Below are 14,279 nucleotides of genomic sequence, written 5' to 3'. Positions count from 1 at the left end.
ATGGCCACACAATGGTTTCCAAAGGACTGCAGAGCCTGCCACACAACAGGACTTAGGAGCTGAGTGTATTTCTGGCAGATTAACAGGTATTTTTTTACTTGCAGGGTGAAATGTGTAAAAATGTGCATGTATTGCAGAGTGGTACTTTGTTTTAATTTTGCCTTGACATACATAGTAAGTGGGTTTTCTTTTTAAAGTGGGTAAACAGGCTTCAAGTATCAGGTATTCCGCAAATAGATTGCAGATATGTTAATGCTGTACCTCCATATTTCAGGAGGTTAGTTTATGGATCCTGTAGAAAAGATTTAGAATTACATATTGGGCTCTGAGGTTGACAAAATATGTTTAACACATTTACCTGGTAGAGAGGATTGTTATATGGGCCAGCTGCCTCCACGATACAAAAATAAATAAATTAGTATGCAGTATAAGGAGTTGTGTCCTAGTGCACAGGAGTGTTTAAAAAGGAATAGAAGAGGTAAAATGGCAACACTGTAAAATATTGTCATAATAGAAAGAGAGAAATACATCATATGATGAGGAGAATGTGAATGGAAAGTTACTGGAAATGCATTTTGAAGCCACTGTCCTATAGTGGCATCCACATGTGAGCATCAATCCTTCAGATTGTAGATCTTCCATTCTGACTCTGACACACAGTCCTGGAGATTCTAGAAGCCCTACATCCACTGGAACCTCAACCAACGCTCCTGTTAGTGATGTACAAATTGCTGCAATTGAAGCCAAATGTTCAGCATGGGATTTAAAAAGGTAAACTGCTTACACAAGGTATCTTGACCTGTTAAAGAGTTTCATGGTCATCTCTGCGGCTAGCAAATGCTGAAGAAATGTTTCTAGTTTTTCATTGATTTCTTGTTCCCTTTTTTGTTTCTCTTTCACACTGTGGAAGGTGAATCCTGGAGAGTTAAAAGGGCTAAAACTGGGCGGAGAATGCATAAGTATAAGCAGGATAACATCCCCTCATAGTGTGCACACACCCCGCTTTATATGTCTATTTCACACAAAAACATTTAATACTGCGTACATTTGCACAAAAGGCTAGGCTTTCTAAAAAAGAAAGTCTGGCACTGCTTGTAAGTGTGGAGGTATAACTGACTAAACCAAATAGGTAACTGTAAGGCGAGAGGGAAAAGTTGCGTTTCTCCTTTGGAAGCTAATCTTTGCCGTGGGTCTCCCCTGCTCTAGTGTAAGATTGTAGGCTGCCGCTCCTGTTCGGATCTCCCCACCTACTGGCTGCAAATCCATGTGTAATATTTAAGATTTAAACCCTTCTCTGTGTCCCATTTCTTCTCAACTCTTGTCATCCTTTGTTGCATATCAGTACCACTGATCTCTGTTGACCACCAGGTATTATTATTATACAGGACTTGTATAGTATTGTTCATTGGAATCTGCAAATATGCTTTTAACAAGTTAAAGCCTATATAATGTTTAAGTTTACACATACTTTAACATTTAAAAATAGCTAATACACTTGCTCTGATTGGTTTCAACCCTTAAACCTGTCAAAGTGACTGCACCACTGGTTGAGAAAACATTTTATAATGCATGTCTTTGTGGTGTATTTCAAGAACTGCGCCATAAACAAAATCTGCTAAAGGATAAATGCACTTGAAAACAAAGTCCACTTTTGGGCCCTTTAAGCTGACCCAACCGATCCCAGCCTCTCACTCCACAGATGCATACATACTTATTGAGTTCCAACGGGAGCAGTCCCCGTTGTTTGTTTATATCCTGCAGCGAACATCTCCCCATATTGGCCACACCAGCTCTGTCCATCCCTATTGACTTCCATTGTTGGAATGCATGTGTGGAGGGAGAGGGTGGAATTGGTTGGCCCAGCCTAAAGGGGCCAAAAGGATAAGATGACTTTGTTTTAAACTACACTTATCCTTTAAAGTTCCCAGAATATGTTCCTAAAATACTAATAATGAAGCACTATAGGTCTCTAATTTCTCAGTCTGTATTTATGCCTCCCGCAAATAGCCATGTTAGTGAAGTCATGTATACCTTAAATGTCTGCATATTGTGGTGTGTTTTGTGTGGGTGTGGCTAAAAGTAGGCGAGGTCAGGGGAAGCTATCCAAATCTCAGATATTTTGCTGATTCTTCTCCAAGTGTATAAGTGCTGGAGTCCTGAAAATACCATACAGTAAGAATTTGTTTCACAGTTGTATTTGTGTGATTACACTAGAGTTGTGTTATGTGGTCACATTATATGTAGATATGTCTGTGAAGGTTCCCACTTCTCCAGGTCATGGCAGAGCCAGCAGCAACTAATCACATTCATCTGGACTTGTTCTGTTATATTGGAAGTGCTTGGCACAGTTCCTCTTTAACGCTCTAATTTCCTCTGTGACTGTAGAATGGATACGTGTCCAGTAGACCCTTATGCCGGAATTACATGCACTACAAATCACCCATGACTGAATTAGGGCAAAAATCACCCGCAACGACTTGGTTGTCTATGGAACGCGTGAAAATCTACCAACATGTTGTGTCAAGATGAAAACTAAAGCTGGCCATACACTGGTAGATTTTAGTATGAACGTTGAAAAATCTCATCAGAACATTCCATAATGCCATCTGAGACTTTATGAATATTGTTTAAATCTTCGTTTGATTTTAACATTCGATTTTGAAAGGAATTTCCCAGTGAATGAGTTTCCTGAATGTAAACCGCAATCATTGTTAGAATTTTGTTTGTTTCAGAAAAATAATCCATCCTGCTCCTACTGGTGTATGGCCAACTTAAGGATGGTGTTCAATGTTTATTCAAAACAGTTAAAACTTTGGAAATCTGTCCATGAATGGCCACTTGGCATTGGCAGACAACCTCTAGATAACAACGTTAGCATGTACTTCCTCTCCACATACTAACACATAGAAACACTTCCTCTCCACATACAGTATAGAACCAAAAGACACTAGAGAAGCAAGATATTTGGAAGCAGAAATACCCTTATTTCACCTACGATTCCCCCTCAAAAAAAATAATAATAATAATAGAAGTTATTTAAAATGATTGATCAAAAAGGATAATTTAGATTGGGGGTGAGGGGGGTGCCCAAGTTTAGTCTTGCCTAGGGCAGCACAAAACCAAAATACACCACTGCCTATACCTCTCGCTGTCTCTCTCTCTCTCTCTCTGACCCATTCAGCATTTTTTTTTTAATGCTTTACAACCCCTTTTGTGTCTAATGGTTTTCTGCACCAGTTCCTTAATATCTACACTAGATGGCAGTATAATTTGCAAAAACCCTAATGGCTATGAAGAATGCTTCAATGAACCGCAGATTCTAATGGTTTAGAATCCTCCAATGCAACAAATAAATTATACAGTCTACAATTTTTGAAGCCTGCAGTACCTGCATTAAAAACAATCACCTGTGAAAAAAAATGTTAAGTGTGAAATCACAGCATAAAACGTGTACAAGGATGCTGTGGTCCTCCTCTGAAGAGACAGGGCCTCAGTCCCCTGAATCCCCTGGGGTGCAAGGCTTCTGTCAAGAGCAAGGTACTCTGGTCCACATAGACCCTGATCCTTAGGGACCAGCTGATGCCGGTCCACCAAGTACTTAGTGAGGGTTCTCCTGAAGAGAGAACCCCTGGAGGGAAAAGGCCTGAAGGCCGTAGAACCTCTACCTAGACATCAGGATGGGCCCTGAAGGCACCCACACCCTCTGTCATCTGTGGGGTAAAAATGTCTTGTGCTATAAATAAATAGAGTAAGTGCCAGTGCAAGACATGCTAGGACTTGCACCCTGAGTATATAAGCTTGAAGTGCCATGACCTTGTGCAAGCGCCACACAATGGCGTCCCAATCTCATAGAGTTTTTCTGGCACCCCTGGGACGCCACCCCCGGGGGGCACAACACAGCAGTCTCTCTGCCTTCTCAGCCCCATGCCTACCAGAAGGCATTAACAACATGGGGGGTTTCTGTCTACAACTGGGGACAAGACAAAATCTTAGCTAAAAAGCAGAGAAGTGACAAACGTCAAACCTAAAGACCATGGGACACTTTGGGCACATACATTTTCAAATGGGTTACATCATGTTCTTTTAGTCAGAATAGCTATGCATGTTATGGTGAGAAGAGACTAAAGCAATTAAAAAGTCCTCCAACCGAATCAGTGCGTAGCACAGTAAAACCTTCTTGAAAGTGAAGCCTTCTTGAACGTATCTCATTCCACTGCCAAAAAATAAGAGGATTATTCCTAATTTCAGAAGCCATGCAAATAATTGCTTTACACTCAATCAAACAGATACACATCCAAAACTGCTGCTGTATAGAGTAAATACAGCCCTATATGATTAATCAATATACAGCAATGGAAAGATATGTTACACCGTTTTCCTTACAAAGAAGATTTAAATAGGTGTGCATATAACTGTAGTAGTAACACTAATATTCATGACTGTAGGCCCCCATCACCTTCTGTGATGTGGCTACTAGACATTTAGTGATTGCCAGAGCTGTAGTCAGTCTGGCTGGATTTATAGTGGCAGTTACCTAGTTAATTCCAGGTGTCTGGCATTGACTGGGCGGAGTGTGTCATATTGTGGGACAGCCAATGAGAGGCACTGTAGTGTATGTACAATACAGCAGCCAATCACTGGGTTTCTCTCAACCAGTGGGGCATGCTGGGATAGGGTACATATACTGGTGGGATATGTCTTTGTGCTCAGACTAGCCGGGACCAGCCATGGATTAGGGCTGGGTGCTGTTTTGCCTGTCCCCCGGGCTGGGGCTAGGCCTGAGGCCTGGGGGTGGGCATACGCTGGTGTGAGGAAAATGTTTCCCTGAGGCCCCCAACATGGAGGAGGTCTATGTTGCTGGAGAGGAAGAGATCCATGATGGCTCTTGAAGTTTCCTGAAACCTGAGGACTTCAGGATTATGGCTGGTGTTTTTCCTGTTGAGGATCTATATTCATCCTTGCTTATCTGCTATTTCAGTTGCTATCCGCTGCCTTCCAAGTGAATCTACACTGATGTGCCAACCAGGTCTGGTGAGTCTGGAGCTTATGTCTGTTATATCCTGGAAGCTTAGAATCCCTATACTCTCTCCCCAGTGAAGATGTTGAATAAAAGTTATTCTGCATTATTGAAGTGGACATCAGTTTGTGGGCACTAGAAGAAGGGCAGTTAATGCTAAGGGGTGGGCAGCTGAAGATGAACCAGGCATTCAGCGGCTCCTTCGGGGGTGAGCGCTACATGACATTTATATTTAATTTAATTGTATTTACATTTTAGACAGGGGTGCCTAAATGCAGAAAAACAAAGCTCATATACACAAGACCTTAAAACTGTGTGCTTAGTGCATGGCAGATGTAAGAAGGTTAGATTATGTAAGCGTATGTAGTCATTTGCAGTGATTTTCTGAGGTTACCAATGACATTTGGGTCTATCTCCCCTAATCCTCCAATAGACTAATCTGCCAATTCCGCCTTTGTAACAGCTAAATAGCACAGAGGCACACAGGAGGATGTGTCCAAAGACAACCAGAGGGCAAAGGACCAGACCAGACCAGTATTGCCTTTGGTCTCCCTGCAGCTGATCTTTCCCCAAACCTGATTTAACATGTTCTGTACTGTGTGTCTGTGTGGAGGCGGCCATCTTGGTAGAGGCAGGGTTTTGCTTCCTCATGTCAGAGCTTCCAGCAAGGAGAACAGTGAACAACACAATAGAGACTGCACCAAATCTTACTCCAGATCATCCAAAGCTGGCCATACACCTTACAATTATCTGCAGATTTTCTGTGGTCAGATGGAAAAGGTGCAACAGATTCCCTCATCTACACTTAACTGTGTGGATGGAGGAATCTCCACCTGGGCCAATCTCTTGCACTTTTTCCATCTGACCACAGAAAATCTGCAGATAATTGTAAGGTGTACGGGCACCTTAAGACTAGCAGTGCTTTAGATCTCACACTACAAATCTACAGCTATAAGGCTGTAGGCACAGGAGTGCATAGGTACATTTAGAAACCAAGAACATTCCTGACAAAGGGTACATTTGTTAGAGCAGCCTTTCTCAACACATGTGCCACAGCACCCTCGGGTGACTTTTGGCTTCCTCATGGGTGCCTCTAAATTTTAGTTATGTCTTTTTATGGTCCAGGAAGCCATTTTATACATAAGTTGTTTTTTACATTTACATGTTTTATATTTTAGACTGGGGTGCCTTGAGATTTTGCATAATTTTAAAGGGTGCCGTGAATGAAAAAATGTTGAGAAACGCTGTTTTATGGTACTGTTTAGGCACAATGAACATATTTCATTTTACCATGTTATCTGTATGCATGTTTTATTTAGTAGTGTACTACATCTAGCTGATCGTATAAATGTAGCTCCATTTTTTATGTATCCATTGCATGCATTGTGTTTCTTACAATCATTTTAGATGCTCAGCTATGTTTTATGGTACAATTGATTGAACAACTTGATTTTGATCTCAGTGAGCAGTTTAGAATGCTTGTCCTGGTTTTATGACGTCATGCAATGATTGTCTGCAGGCAATGCTTTTTAATTATTGTCACGAGAAGGCAAGTCTAAGCCGGGCAAATGTGCGGAAGGTTACACAATTAGCCTGCCTTCCCTTTCTATGATAAATCGAGACAAGTTCTCCAGAGGAACAGCCTTAACCCGGCCTATTGATGTTAAAATCCATTTGTCAAGCAAGCTGTCACCGCTGCAAGCACCAAAGGTCAATAGATAATTGTGGTATAAAATGCCTACGACAATATCCCACCTGCAAATAAAATAACACTTTGATCGATTGCACTCTTACATGATATATATGTTAAGAATATATGACTGTAGTTTAATCTCTGAAAAGTACAGATGAGATACACACATATAAATGCTACATTAAATTACTGTGAATTATTTGTTCAATGACAGAATATAAAATTATCTTAACGCCTGAACTCATGCTTGCAACTTTGGCATGTTAGTAAAACTGTACGTATCTTTGTAACTACAGTACTTGGTGTATCCAAGTATAATACCTTGTTTTCTTCAGGACAAATTGAGCCTTCATTTGATATTAAATGTCAATGGATAGCATTACATTTTTTGTATTATTATCGAAGGAAAACTGGGCCAAATTTTTGAAAATATATTTTTATAAACTTTAGCTGTATATATTTTGCCAATACCATGACCCACCACCAAAAAAAACAAAATACATTCTACTCTGATGTTCACAGCGATACAACATATGTGTGCAGTATTTGTTCTTTGTACGTGTAGTAGAGCCCAGAAACCATAGTGTGCAATTTGTGATACTACCCTCTCTGCCAGACAGATTCGGTTCACACGGGCCCAGCACTCCTAGATGGGGCTGATGAGTATTGAAAATTCCTATACTCTTCAGCACCATGTAGGGGCACTAGTATTGTAATACCGGCATCTGTCCGGCTACATGCCAGGCGCAAGTTTGATAAATGAAGCCCTAACATTGATGCTGATTTTTTTTTTTTAAATCCTGCCTAGAACACACTTACACTAACCTAAATCAAGTCCTGTTCTATTTTATCTTTATTGAATGTTTTTTGTTGTTTTTTTTTAAATAATATTCTTCTCTGGAGAGGCGAAAATGATACAATGCATGCAGAAAATGATACAATGCATGGAGGAAAAGATACAATGCATGGAGAAAATATACAATGCATGGATGAAAGGATACAATGCATGGAGGAAATGATACAATGCGTGGGCGAAGGATGCCATGCATGGATGAAAGGATACAATGCATGGAGGAAAAGATACAATGCATGGAGGAAAAGATACAATGCATGGAGAAAAGGATACAATGCATGGAGAAAAGGATACAATGCATGGAGGAAAGGATACAATGCATGGAGGAAAAGATACAATGCATGGAGGAAATGGATATAATGCATGGAGAAAAGGATACAATGCATGGAGGAAAGGATACAATGCATGGAGGAAAGGATACAATGCATGGAGGAAAGGATACAATGCATGGAGGAAAGGATACAATGCATGGATGAAAGGATACAATGCATGGAGGAAATGATACAATGCATAGAGGAAAAGATGCAATGCACAGAGAAAATGATTGGGAGGGTTCTACAGTCAGTGATCACTGTGATAGACAATCACAGGCTATCACTGTGATTATGTGCTTGGGAGCTGATCCTTTCGGTTTCTGGTCCTTAGTACCAGGCCTGGAGCTGTTTGTGACAGTCCAATATTCGTGCTGGAGGCACGCTATGGAGCACAATCCCATAGGGCAAAAGCAGAAACAAAGGAAGGCGTACCTCAGTGAGGCTACATGTGTCTGCACGCTCATCAACAAGGGGTTAAGGGATTTCAAGTTTATCTTTACAGTTGAAGCTCAACACTAGCCTCACATTTCCTGTTCCATCTACATTCAGCTTTGGTGTTTGCTGGAAAACTGAGGTGCTCTTACATTTTTGGGTGTGTGTCCTTAATGACTGTGTATCCTGTGAATCCTGAAATTAAAATGGAGGCTCTCCAAGCTAATCTCTGCCTTTAAAATATTGCATATAAATATGTAGTCTTTTTACCAGAGAGCCTGCACTGGCCACAGAGAGCCCCCACTGTACTTAACTTCATAGCAAGTATGAGGACAAAGCCAAGTATGAGGACAAAGCCAAACATCCGACATTATGTACATCAGTGTATCTACTGTATACATGACCCTTTTAGTATGCGTACTCATTATGAAATGCCAGTGAGTAACAAGGCCTTTAGATTAAAGCTAACTTTATTTTTTCACTAGAGAATAAGAAAACATGTAAATTAACCACAGAGTAACAGGAGCACCTTAAATAGGCTTAATTAAATCGACTTCATATCAGGTGTTTTTCTTGCTTTATAGACTGTGCAGCAATTAGAGTCCTTAATTGATATAATTTCCATGTCTTGTTTTAATAAAAAAATGTAAGCATTACCAGCAATCTAGTAGGATATTTAGCTGTTTAGATCCCTAATATTTCCCTGAAGCCCCCAACAGTAAAGAAAAAAAATAGAAAAACATCCTGGAGGCGGGCGCATGGCGCCGCACAGCCACATTTTTTTGTTCTTGCTTCATGTGCAAAAGGAGCTAACTACAGCTCTGCAATCATGCAAACATCCATTTAATGAAAGTGAATTGACCCATTATTATTAGCTGTACAAGCTCCACCGCTGTACTCTGGTCAATACTCCTGTAATCTCTTCTAGTAATTAGCACTAGTGCAACATCAGAACTTTACAGTCCAGGACCTGAATAATAAATAAAGGCTCCATATTATTTCATGCACACTCTGCAACTGCATGACCACAAAAAACTGAAAAGAGATTGAGGAGCTCCAGAAGAAAACTCGCTCTTTATTTTATGATCAATCAGGCAGAAAGGCTGAACAATGATAATGGAAACGGTGGATGGCATGTAAAAGTGACAGCCGTTAATTTCCAAAGGAAAGTTGAATGCAGGTCAGCGTCTAGTTTCAAGGACGGCACTTTGTTAAATATTGTTTACAAAAATATCCCTGTCTCTGCTTTAATTTGCTATTTTATTGGGCTTGATGTAGAGTTTTGTGTCACTTATGGCGACATTCTCATCCATTTCAATGAGAAATGTACGCATTCTCTTAAAGAGGTTGTAGCATCTTAGACAATAAAGTAAGCTTAAAGGAGAAGTACGAGGCAAGTGCTTTTCACTCTTCCTCATAGTTCTAGCCGACCTGTGACAATGAAACTGTCACAGGTCGGCTCAGTAGATCGGGAAGTGAGCGAACACATATCGGCGTATGTGACGGGCCTAGGGTGACGGGAGGACGCTAGTTTGTGTCCTTCCGTTACCCTTAGGAGAACTATGGGGAAAAGCCTTAACCACATAGTTCTCCTTTAACGTCTTCGTGTAACATTCTTTTACATACAGTATGCATCAATCTGACCTACAGTTCCTACATAATGCAGGCAGCAGCTGACTGCCTGTATTTGCTTCTCTTCCACAGCTGGTATGTAGTTTGACCATCCCTAACTGCATAATGTGTATTACCTCATAAAGCTACTGAAATAAGCAGTTGAAGTGCACAGTATGCATATTTCATTTTAGTTTTGGAGACTTAGACCCTTTGTCAATTTTGTATTGCTGCTGTGTTCTCAGGGGGGAGATTTACTCACTAGTTGTCCTGGTGACAATTGCCACTAATTGAAAGTGAGGAGAAATCTAAACAATTTTGAGTTGTCACCAGCACCAAAGGTGAGGGGAAATTCTCCAACTTCGGCAATTGTTCCTGTGACAACCCTCTAAGATAAGTGTTCTGTTCACTTAGGAGAGATTTCCTCGCATTTTCTGTTGCATCTTCCAGACAGGAAGTGAAAGGAGACAGAAAAAAACAAAAAATAACCTGATGGGCTTTATTCCTTCCCTACGCTATCTAAAACAAAAAGGCTTTGGCTTTATATTCATTATCTGCAGTAGATGCATTCAAAAGGTATATGAAAGGTTTAATGCTTCTGCTTTAGAGAATAAGATCAGCAATATCTACACATCTAAGAGTGTTTCTGGAACTTTCTAATAAGGAGCTTGTAAGGGACCCTTCCTGGACAGTGGGAGACCTCCATGTCAAGCCCAGAGGGCTATATGCAATGTGAACTGGGAAACCATAACAGGGTTACTACATCTTCTGGGCCCAGAGCATTCTTCACACCACTGGGTTTCACAATAAGCCTGGGCCTCAGGCTACATCCTGAAGCACTCAGTAGGTTCTCTGGGTAGGGGTGTCAATAAATCAACCTCATCCGGTACAGCCACAGACCAACTCTAACCTATTGGTCTTATCCCTTTACTTGTGAGGTCTTGTGTATCATTCTCCCAGGGTCTTCTCAATTTCGACTCCTCACATAGGACATCAAAGCTGAGAGAAATATTGTCTTGTAACAGTGTAGCCACTTTTGTATGGATCTTGGCCACCTACATTCTTGTGCAACATTCACCCTCCAAGAGACATCTAGTGCTATCTAGCAGTCCTTCATTCCAAGATATAGGGAATCCCTAGGGAACATGGTCCGACACTTGTTCCCCTCAGGAATGGTCAGGGAAACTCCATCAAATGATCACATGGCATACCAGGATATCTCTCACCACCTGGAAAAGGTGTTCATTCCATATTTGCATTTGCAGAGTGACTTTCATGCACTATCAACCGATTTCCTTTCTCTTGGTCAGAGGAAGATTTCAGAACCTCTGCTGCTATAATACATTGTTAGCAATTAACCAAAACTATGTAAGCACCCCTTACCGACTGAGTTGGGAATATTGTCTGGCCATCTAATGAGAATTGAGAGGAATGATATCTATGTTACTATCCTGATGCATTTCATTATTGTCATGCTAATGAAGAAGGCCCATGTTTACAGGTTCTCTTTGTTTATTAATAAGGCTTTACACCTACTTTACATGCAGAGTCTGTGTATGGGTAAAAAGAAGTCCTGGTAAATAATGGCCAGCAGCCAGGGCCATCCCTATAATGAGGCAGCCTGAAGTGGTTGCCTCAGGCAGCATCTCAGTGGGTCATGTTGGGGGATGGCAGATGTGCAACTTTCCCCCTTTCCGGCAAGAGCATTCCAGGTTGCTAAGAACTCTTGAGCAACCTGGGATGCTCTGTCTGGCGTCCCAACCAGCTCACTGACATCACTGGTTAGCAGGAGCTGAGTGGGATGCTCTGGCTTGCATCCTGCCCAGCTCCTGGCAACCAGTGAATTATACCACCAGCACCCCTCCCCAAAAGGCCTCAGGCAGCGAAAAGTTTAGGGACACCCCTGCCAGCAGTCTATGTTTATGCAGATGATCAAACTTTGTTTAGCCTGATTGAGCCCTAATACTCATGTTTAGCACTGTTGAGTCGATTTTCAAGTCAAGATTGTATAGGCTTCATTTTAATGTTAATGGTTTATTATAATTGGCCTGAAAAAGTCTAAGCACCCCACTACAGCTTACTCAGGACAACAAATATCCAACAAATGCTAGAATGGCAATATTGATAATCCCGGTCTGCCTTTATGTGTTTAGGACCTGAACCAGTGACACCGTCTCTTCCTTCACTCCCACACAATATCAATATTCAGTGCTAGTAGTATTCTTTACTACTCAGTCATACAGCCGCAACACTTGTCACATTAAATGGCACAGCTGACGTAGGTGAAAAAAAGCGTGAATATCAAATGAATCTGAAGAGACTCAGGGAGACACTGAATAAATATACCAGACCACCACCATTAATTCACATGGCATGTTTATGGAGAAGCTAACAGACGATTATTGTATCTCACATTTATAGCCGACAAATGGTATTTAAAGGGTCAGTCCACCCAATACTGGTCTTGTGTTTATAGAAAGATGGTTGAATAACCAACCGGCATCACCTTCCCTTCAGAATCCACTGCTGAGATCCCACCTCTTCCCCCCCAGCCACAGAGTTTGACTCCTCTTACTACAGTTATAACACCTTGTAAATTGCAATAGGCATAGCAGACATACAGTATTTAAAGGGCAGTCCACCCAGTACCGGTGTTGTATATCCTTCCTGTCCACTAGGGTTGCTTAGATACCAGTGCCGATACTTGGCATTTTCACGCAGTGGCGGAGCTAAGGAACAAAGGGCCCTGGTAATCATACATGAATGCGGACCTTTACACTCAAAAAACTAATTCTACCAATGTATCCCTCTATTTATGATGATTAATAATAACATAGACATGTCAGATGTAAAATGCTGTGATTTTGAAATACTTACACTTCCTACTTTGAAAGGGCAAAATGACTTCAGTTTGCCCAAGCATTGCATCCTGGGAAGGTTATACCAGGATCTACTCCAAAATGGCCAGCGCGCACACCCAGAACGTGCCGGCGGCTGATATGGCCGCCGCTCGTTCTGCGGTTTTACTCGTTGCCTCCGAATCCGAAACAACATAAAAATTTGTTTCCCTTGAAGTAACGAATTAAAACATTTTTCTTTTTTATTTGTTTTGTATGTACACAAATTTTTGTTGTTGCACATATCTAATATATATGTATATTCACACAGTATATATGCTGCAACTGCACTCAGTTTTCTCCATCTTACAATGCCTGTTGATCCTGTGAATGAAGTCCGCATCATACAGCCTCCTGTCACGGGGTGGCAATGTTGCTGCACTGCTCCTGAATTCAGAGCAGAGTTGTCACCCTCTTGTAGGCTGTGCCTGTTTGCAGGTGGTGTATCTTTTAGATTCGCAAGCCTGTAACTTGTCAATCTCGCCACACCTAGCCCAGCGCACTGCTTTCTGGATTGACAACATTGCCCCTGTTGCTGAAACCCTCCCACTGTGAGCTGCAGTGTCTGTGAGTGGGGAGCATGTGAGACACAAAATAAAGGAGGATTTGGCACAGTCAGGGAAGGAAAGGGAAGATTATTTTTTCCCATTTATTCAGCTTGTGCGTCACATGGTAACTGGATTTGGGCCATGTTTAGATTGCATTATTTCAATGAATTTGAAATGACTGTTTATAATAACACAATTATATAATTATAATACAAATACAATGACATTTTTCTTTTACTGTGGGCTACTGCACCTAAAATAGTGGGGAGGGAGTGTCTGTTTCGTGCCACAAAGCTGACGTCTAAGTCACATTTGTTCAGCCAATAGAAAATTGGGCTAAATCTTTTTTTAAAAATTGCTTGCGTGGCTTACAGAGACGCTCTGTCCTGCCATGTCTAAGTGCATTAATCCCTTGCCTTGCTATCTGCAGACCTAAATACATTATTGACTGAAGCGCCAGATTTCCCCATCTGTCTAGCGTGCAGGGGGTCACATGAAGGTTACCATGGTAACTCAATTTTATCAGCCCACAGCCGAGAACAGGATGTGTTTCTGTGAATGAGGGGTCGTGACGCAGCGTCCTATTAACGCATGCATAGCAGAGAAATGCCAACTCATCTGAGACTCATTCGCACATTGGTTCAGAGAGAGTTCACTGGCATATTTCAATGTTTAGACATGCGGATGGATAATCAGACATATATATGTACCTCCGTATCAATAAATGCTGGGATCATGTTATGGGATACAAAGAGAGGGGATTTATAAAAACTGGAGCAGGCAGAATCTGGAGCAGTTGCCCATGGCAACCAATCAGCTTCCCTCTTTCATTTTCAAAAGCTTAACACAACAAAGTAAAGGTTATATATATTGTTTCTGTGGACTGTCAAAAGTTAAAAACTTTTCTGCATTCT

This window comes from Nanorana parkeri, unplaced genomic scaffold (assembly GCF_000935625.1).
Source record: "Nanorana parkeri isolate BGI_ZX_2015 unplaced genomic scaffold, ASM93562v1 scaffold523, whole genome shotgun sequence".
Classification (NCBI taxonomy): Eukaryota; Metazoa; Chordata; class Amphibia; order Anura; family Dicroglossidae; genus Nanorana; species Nanorana parkeri.
This window is presented reverse-complemented; position numbering follows the sequence as displayed.